Source organism: Mustela erminea, chromosome 9 (genome assembly GCF_009829155.1).
Source record: "Mustela erminea isolate mMusErm1 chromosome 9, mMusErm1.Pri, whole genome shotgun sequence".
NCBI lineage: Eukaryota > Metazoa > Chordata > Mammalia > Carnivora > Mustelidae > Mustela > Mustela erminea.
The window spans coordinates 90,042,914-90,051,096 of NC_045622.1; positions in this window are offsets into that span (position 1 = coordinate 90,042,914).

The window sequence follows — 8,183 nt, forward strand, 5'->3', positions numbered from 1 at the left end:
TTAGCTACAGCCTCATGCATAAAGTACAGCTCGATTTGTATGAAAAAAAGTTTGAAAGAAACACATTGGGATGCCTGTCTATTTACATTTTAATGGGATATGGGTCTGAGGCTATATTTTCTATTATATGGAACTAGTTTCCTTGCAAAGCATTGTGAATACTGCTGACATTTTGCCTTAGTGGTTCTCAATCATTTAAATATAACATTTGAGCTTACATAATCTTCCAACATATTTAATTTTGTTCTGAAGTTCACAAAATTAGCCCCTGGAGTATAAGTGCAACATGTAAATAAGTGTTTTTACAAAATGCCAGAAAGAAACGATCAATGCCAATAGAATGAGAGAGTATTTTAAGAAATTTTATAACTATTTACAGAGCAGTTGGTAAAGAGCAGCCTGATGGCAACCCAGTCTTATCTCTTGCATTATGGTCCTTGAATCTGTGGGAAATTTAAAATGATGATGTAGCTAATATTTTTTAAATACACTCCACTCCAGTTAGAGCCTTCGTTTTTTTCTTCAAGATGATATAAACCTATACAATTCCCTTTCATCTAATCATATTTCACTTTACCAGATAACATTTAAGAATTCAAACAATTTATGTATTCTACATCTGCATAACTTCTCCACGGCACTTGAAGCCTTACTATGTGCTCTCTCTTTATTACTTCTTCACATCTCCCAGGGAAATTCAGTCTTGAATTAAGTGCTTATCATTACCTGACTACCTTTATAATTTTCTTATCTATATTGTTTTGAATGTTTTAATGTTATTTTTAGCCAAGGTATTATTTTATGCATACATAGATTCTGATACATATATGTGTATGTATATACATATACACACATATATATAGTAACTTTACCTTGTGTTTTTAAACAACTAATTTCTAGGATCTGTCCCTATTGAAGCATGCAGCTTTAATTTACTTATTCTAATCCATGTATGGTATATTATTACAGGAATATTCCTGATATTATTGAGTTCTCTTTTTGATGAGAAATGAATTTTTTCTAGTTTTTTAGTAATGTTAATGAACATTCATATTAGTGAATAAACAAAATGGAATTGCTGATTCGAAGACTATATTAATGTACAAATTAACTAGATATTGTTATATGTTGGTGCTAAGTGGGATGCTGTTGTAACAATACCAAAGAAGTGTGGAAATAGCTTTGAAATTGGTTAATAGGTAGGGCCTAGAAGAACTTTGCTATAATTACACACACACACACACACACACACACACACACAAAGACCCTAAATTGCCAAGACTAGTCTGTTAGTAGAAATACAGAGGTTGAAGACCCTTCGTGAAGGCTCAGAACGAAATAATGATCATAGTAGATAAAACTTATGTCACGTATGGATGTTGAAGGCACTGTCAGTGGGGCTCAGATGGAGCCATCTATCTTCCTCTCTCTCTTCCTTAGTTATCTGGGTGTAGTTAACATAATCACAACATTCCTTATTAAAGGGAACCAACACATACAGATTCCAGATATCTCGTCTATAAAATTAAGAAAATATTGGATCTACTTCTCTCAAATTAAAATTTTAGGTTTTCTTTTGAGACATTTTATTAGCAATTAGAAGACATTGCGGAGGGTAACAAAATTAATAGCATCAATAGTATCAAAATTAATAAGAATAGAGAGTTATAAGTTTCTATATAAAATATTATTTATTAAATCATACATTATTTATTGATGAGATTAAATGTTGGGACCTCCTATTACTTACATTCTGGTGGAGAGAGATGAAAAATAGCAAACAAGTAATATTTATGGTGTAATAGATGAGGATTTTATGGAAAAATAAATTAAAAAATAGGAAAAGATACTGCACGGTTAAGGGACTTGTTTTTAACTGCATTGTTTAATAGAATGGTTATGACAGTTTTCACTGAAATATTAGCCTGGATTTCTTCCATGAACAGGAAAGGTATACGAATTCATGGAAGATATCCAGATTAATATTTACTGTTCTGAAATGCATTTTCCAAAATGCACTGCAGCAGATAATTTTTCTATATGTGAGAAAGACAAGATATATGTAGCCATTTGGGGGAAGAGCATTCAAGTGAGAGGGAACAGCATGTGCAAAGACCTTAAGGCAAGAACATGCCTCCTATATTTGAAAATCACCAAAAAACCATGGTAGCTTAAAGAGAAGGAACAAAGGGGATAGTCGTAGGAAATGAGGTCTGAGAATTAAAGCAATGAGGCAAATCCTGAAGATCTTTTGAGGGATTCACACAACTTGAGCTTTTACTCTTGGTAAGTTAAATAGTGTTAGACAATTATGTGCAGAAGGGGGACACAGTATGACTTAAATGTAAACACAAGCCTGTACAAGGGCAGGGGAGGAGCATAGAAACCAATATAAAGGACATTATTTCATCTGTGTGAGAGTGGCTTGGGCCAGGGTGGTAATGGTGGAATAAGTGACCAGGCCAGATTCCATGTGCATTTCCAATAAGATTTCCTAATGATCATCATATAGGGTAGGAGACAGAAAGAAATCAAGAATACCTTCAATGTCTTTGACCAGAGTCAAAGGAAGATTTGAGGTTTACTGAGCTTAGAATGATTGCATAAAATGTAGGTTTAGGGAGAAAACCAAGATTTCAGTTCTGAACAGCTTGTGTCCTTGACACCTAAGTGAGGATATCAAATATGCAGCTGGAGCCTGAAATTTAGCAAAGTGATCTAGAATAGACGTTTTAGTCCTTAAAAGAGCATATTTCTAAAGGGCATTCCATATTCTTCAAAGTCTATACCAGGTTAATAAATCATAAATACCCAGCATATGTAATCAAAATTTCTAGGAAATGTTGAGTGAATATAAACAGGTTTTCTTACGTCAGTATTTCTCAGAGTCATTAATATGCTAATGTGATTATTGATACATGAAAATTAAGACATAATATTTAGAATTTTCCAACTTTGTTCTATCTGGACCCTCTCTTCACAGAAAATTTTGGGTGCTGTTGTCCTGAAAGGAACATGGTACACAAAAACTGACAACTCTGAAAGTATTGTTCTTATTTTACACGTGAGTAAATCAAGGATAGAAGAATTTGAGTATGGTTCAAGGTCACATAATTGGGATTCAAACTCAAATCAATTCATTTCATTGTTTAATTGAACTCATGAAAAAGAAAGAAGGGTGGCAATATAGGTGCATAAGATTTTCACTCTACAGATTGGGAGAAGCCAAGGAGGTCAAGCAAAATGCCCAAGGACTCGATATGAGATTCCAAATGGGGAGAGAAGAAAGTGATCATCTTAAGAGGAGTAAGCCAGAGCATACTGTTTGATTCTACCTAGTTCTGGCTTGAAGTATTTTAACTGAAAATGGCTCTATAACTCAGAATAGCATGGAGAGGTTGGAGAATACCTTTAAATTAGCATGAAAAATATTCCTCTAAAATACACACACACACACACACACATACATACATACATACAAACTCTGTGGATTATCGGAAGGTTCTCCTAGCCCAAGAAACTCTGTGTCTCTTCAGCCACAGCCATCCTGAGATATGAATCAACAGGATAAATTGTATCCAGTGAGATAAAGATCAGATGGTGGCAGAGTGGAGGGAAGTAATAAATATCCTTGCACCTAAAGAAAATAAGGAGCCATTTGAAAGGAAGTTATGTGGAAATTGCTGTTCAGTGGTTTGAAATTGTCTCTGAAGTTTGGGTTGCCAAATGAATTGAATCTCAAATATGACCTGAGGTTCCCTAGAGGTAGAAGGACTTCAAAATGGGCTCCAAACTGAGCCCCCTGCCCCCAGTGGCTCTTAACTGTTGTTAACCACCATTTCCATAGACTGTAAATATGTATCTTGAACTTCTGGCTATGGCTAGGGTACTTAGTGAGGAAGGATTATTAAAATTGCTATTCATAAACTAAAGTTTAGCACCTTACTAACATTTACCGATGGCTTTAATTCCATATTCTATAAAGAAGATTAGCTGCTGTGCAATGTTTGGCAAGGCAACAGAACTGTATCTGTGCATGTATGCATGCAAGCAACAGAAATAACAGGATAGCTTACTTGCTGTTTAAGTTATAGGAAGAAATATCTTCCAAATTATATCATACTTTTGAGAGAGTGTAGGAAAAGCAATAGCAGCTTAACTCCTATGAAGCCACTACTTGAGGCCAGGGTTAAAAGTTTCCGTAAACTTAGAGACAAACACCTCCTTCTGGGAAGAAGAGGTAACAGTGTTAGTGGATAATGGCTGACTGGGCAAAGTTAGAAGTAACACTCTCAAAGCCTGCTTGCATAATTTCTATTCTCCAAGAGCCCTGAAAGAATGTCAACCATGGGGAAACGTATGCTGTGATTGTCTTATGTCCACTAAAAAGTAAGGATCACAAGATAATGACCATGGGACTGAAGGATGCTTCCCTACTCCCAACCCTCTCACCCTTTAGAAAAGTGCCTTTATAAACCCGGCACATTAACCATCAGGGAGCAACCTCTCTCTTTCCTGGATGCTCCTTTAGATCCAAGCTATCTCCAATAAACCCCACTCCTTTCTTTCTCTTGAATTTCGTGTTCATTTCTATGACCTTGAGACTTAAGAACCTGGTCGTGGGGGCCCAGTAACACTACTTTTAACCCCAAGACTGTTCAGAATCTCCAGGATGGTTAGGATAACTGTTATATTCCCCACCCATCTCTTTACTAACTCTACAAATTCATCTGACCTTCTAAATGGTTCCAGGCTCTATTTCTATTACTATCGTGATGAAGTAAGGAATCTACTCTAAAAACATACTCTCCAAATGAAGTTCTTGACCTGTATGAGATGATGGATATTGACTGCTAGAGGTGAAGAGAGGCAGTCTTAACACTGCAGTTAACAGTGGGAGTTTTGATGTCAAGAACATGTGAGTTTAAATTTTGACTTTATAATTTATGATCTGAGACTTTTTAGGAACAGGATAGTTACTTTACTTCTTTATGTATCAAATTTCTGCCTTGTAAATGCCAATAAGAACAATTGCCTCATACAGTTTTGGAGTTAAAGGAGAGAAATCATGCAAAGCACTTAGCACATTATACAGGAAGCAACTGGTAGATGTCAGCAAAGGAAGAAATCTTGTTTTACATGGTAAATTTTGAGATTTTTGTGCAGCTGTATTTGTTGGTTCTATCTAAAGAGAATTTAAGGCACTTAGATGTATTCAATAAGCTCATGAAAATTTCTATGAAAATGGCCCGTTTAACATATCTCATCTCTACCCCAGATAGTTTCCATTCCTGAGTCAAAGATCATGTGGCCCCGATACCAATGGACATTTGCTTCTAGATTTTGACAAGGTCAACATCCTATAGCTCTACCAATGGGCTGCACAGCCTGAAGAGAGAAGCTGTCCCTACGGCATCTGTGTCCATTGCAAAGTCATAAGCTACCATGGCAAATTTCAATAGAACTGGTATTTTCCTTCCTGAAAGATAAATAGCAAAGAGGCAGAAAATAATGGAAAAAAATTATACTTATGAGTATAATAAAATAAATAAAAGTTATTTTGATATGTTAAAGAATCAGAGTCAAAGTTAATTTTTTTAAAGATTATTTATTTATTTGACAGACAGAGATCACAAGTAGACAGAGAGGCAGGCAGAGAGAGAGGAGGAAGCAGGTTCCCTGCTAAGCAGAGAGCCCAATATGGGGCTCAATCCCAGGACTCTGGGATCATGACCTGAGCCGAAGGCAGAGGCTTTAACCCACTGAGCCACCCAGGTGCCCCTCAAAAGTTAATTTTAATAATGATGCATCTGCTTGTCTCAGTATGACACAAATGAAATAACTATTATTTTATTTCTTTCAATTTTGAGGCAGGGGATAGCTTTGGGTTTAGATCTAAAGAAGTTGGTAAGACTTAGCTTCTAAAGGAAATGATTAGTAGGTACAATCATTTTGATTTACTTGTTGAAATATTTATTTAGATATTAATTAAATCCCATGCTTATGGATAAAATCAGAATGGGTCCAAGCAAATGGCCTAGGAACATATATGCTTAAAGTTAGAGGGAGGCAAGCAAGTCATAGTTAGGGAATATACAGAGAACAAGGCTAAGACAACACCAGACCAGACGAAGATAAAGCAGGATCAGGAAGTATTGAGTGATAAGTGACCTAACTCTAAAGCAGTAGTCAAGAAGAAGAAGGAGAAGAAGAAGACATATCTAGAATAAAGTGTACAGGGAAAATCAAAATAGTTGTGAAGAACAAAAAAGAAAAAGAAAAAAATGTTAATGGAGATAATTTATACATCACCCGTATTAACCCTGTATGATTCCTGATACATTGAGAATCAGTTCTGATTGTTAATTAGCTTTTAGAGATGAGTAGGTGTGAAGATGTGAGGTTAGCTGGATGGCACCAAGGTTATCATGAAGCAGAAACAAAAAGGGCATGATAGCAAAAACAGGACTGAGAAAATAATTTATAATTAATTATAGAAATTATTCGGGGCGCCTGGGTGGCTCAGCGGATTAAAGCCTCTGCTTTCAGCTCAGGTCATGATTCCAGGGTCCTGGGATAGGGTCCTGGGATCGAGCCCCGCATCAGGCTCTCTGCTCAGCGGGGAGCCTGCTTCCCTTCCTCTCTCTGCCTGCCTCTCTGTCTGCTTGTAATCTCTGTCTGTCAAATAAATAAAATCTTTAAAAAAATTATAGAAATAATTCCATTTAAAAAAATTATTAAAAGTTGCCATAAATATTTCTTTTTTTTAACTTTGTGTACTTAAGTAAAACGATGATGTGATTTATTAATGAGGTGAGAATTGCTCTTATGACTTCTATACAAATTTAATCAGAGAAAAGGGCTTATATAATACAACTTTTCACTGAAAGTCATTTGTATTATTTTCTAGGGACTGTATCAATTGAGTGAAATGCATGCAAGAGCACTTGATCAATATAAACCAACGTAAGAACCGAGAGGCTAAAAAATCATTCATGAAAATTGAAATATGTACCAAAATACATTGAGTATGTATTTTGCCATTGAGACTTAGCTGAACCCTGTCTCTGATTCATACACACTCTCACTACAACCTCAATATTGATCTAATAATAAACATTTCAGTTGAAACAAATCACAAATCATTGGTACTATTAAATTATTGGGGGTAAAAATCTAGCAAGCTGCCTCTATTGAATTATGTCAGGCCTTAAACATCTCTTTATCAGGTTACTATTGAATAAGGTAGATGGTGTACATGCCATACATCAGGAGACAGCCAATGGCCTTCAAGCAGGTGAGATATCAATCTTCTTATTTTACACTGAGACAGGAAAGGCTCAGAAAGATTAATAGGTTCAAACCCTCCAGCCTATGGGGCTTGAATCTAAGTAGTATTCCTAGCTACTTTGATCAGGTATATCAAAGAGATTTCTCAAAGCATGGCAGCATGAGGTCAAAGAACTAAATAGACACAGATAAAATAAAATAACAATGTATAAAATTTCTTTTATTCTCAAATTTTTATTCTAAACTTCAGCAGAATCAATCAAAGGAAACTCTCACTGTGACAGTTCTTACATGTCATAGTCAGAAATGGCTTGAAGTTAGAAGAGAATTCCATCTCTCAAGTTGTGTGCCCTTTTTTCGTATTGACTGACATTTTGTTGCAGAGAAATAAAAGTCAATGTCCATATTGAACATATCTGTCCATCACTACAAATGCGTCTTGTTTCCTAAGAACAGGCACTTCCTAAACAGCATGAAACTGGGGCCATTATTAGATGAGATATTCCTTCACATAGAGGAAACATGGATATAAAAGAAAACACTTATCTAAAGATGATGTAGAAGCATCAATGGATTGTTTACATGCTGCTAGCAAAGAATTTGGGGAGGGGAAGCAAAACAAACAAGTATTAAACAAAATTTAGGATATAGAAAAGAGAAAGAGGAAGAAGAGAAAAACAAAGATGAAGATGTTAAAATAAAGAGAAGGAATAAGATGCAGAAGATATTGAGAGGGAGAAATTAGGGGAAAAAAAAGAAATATCAAGACAGGTAAGGCAGACATAGAATTTGAAGAATATTTTAAGAAACTAGAATTGGAGAATTATTTAAAAAGTCATAGGCACAGTGTCTTCTAAGACGGAAGACCATGAAGGAGAATGTAAAAAAGTTCA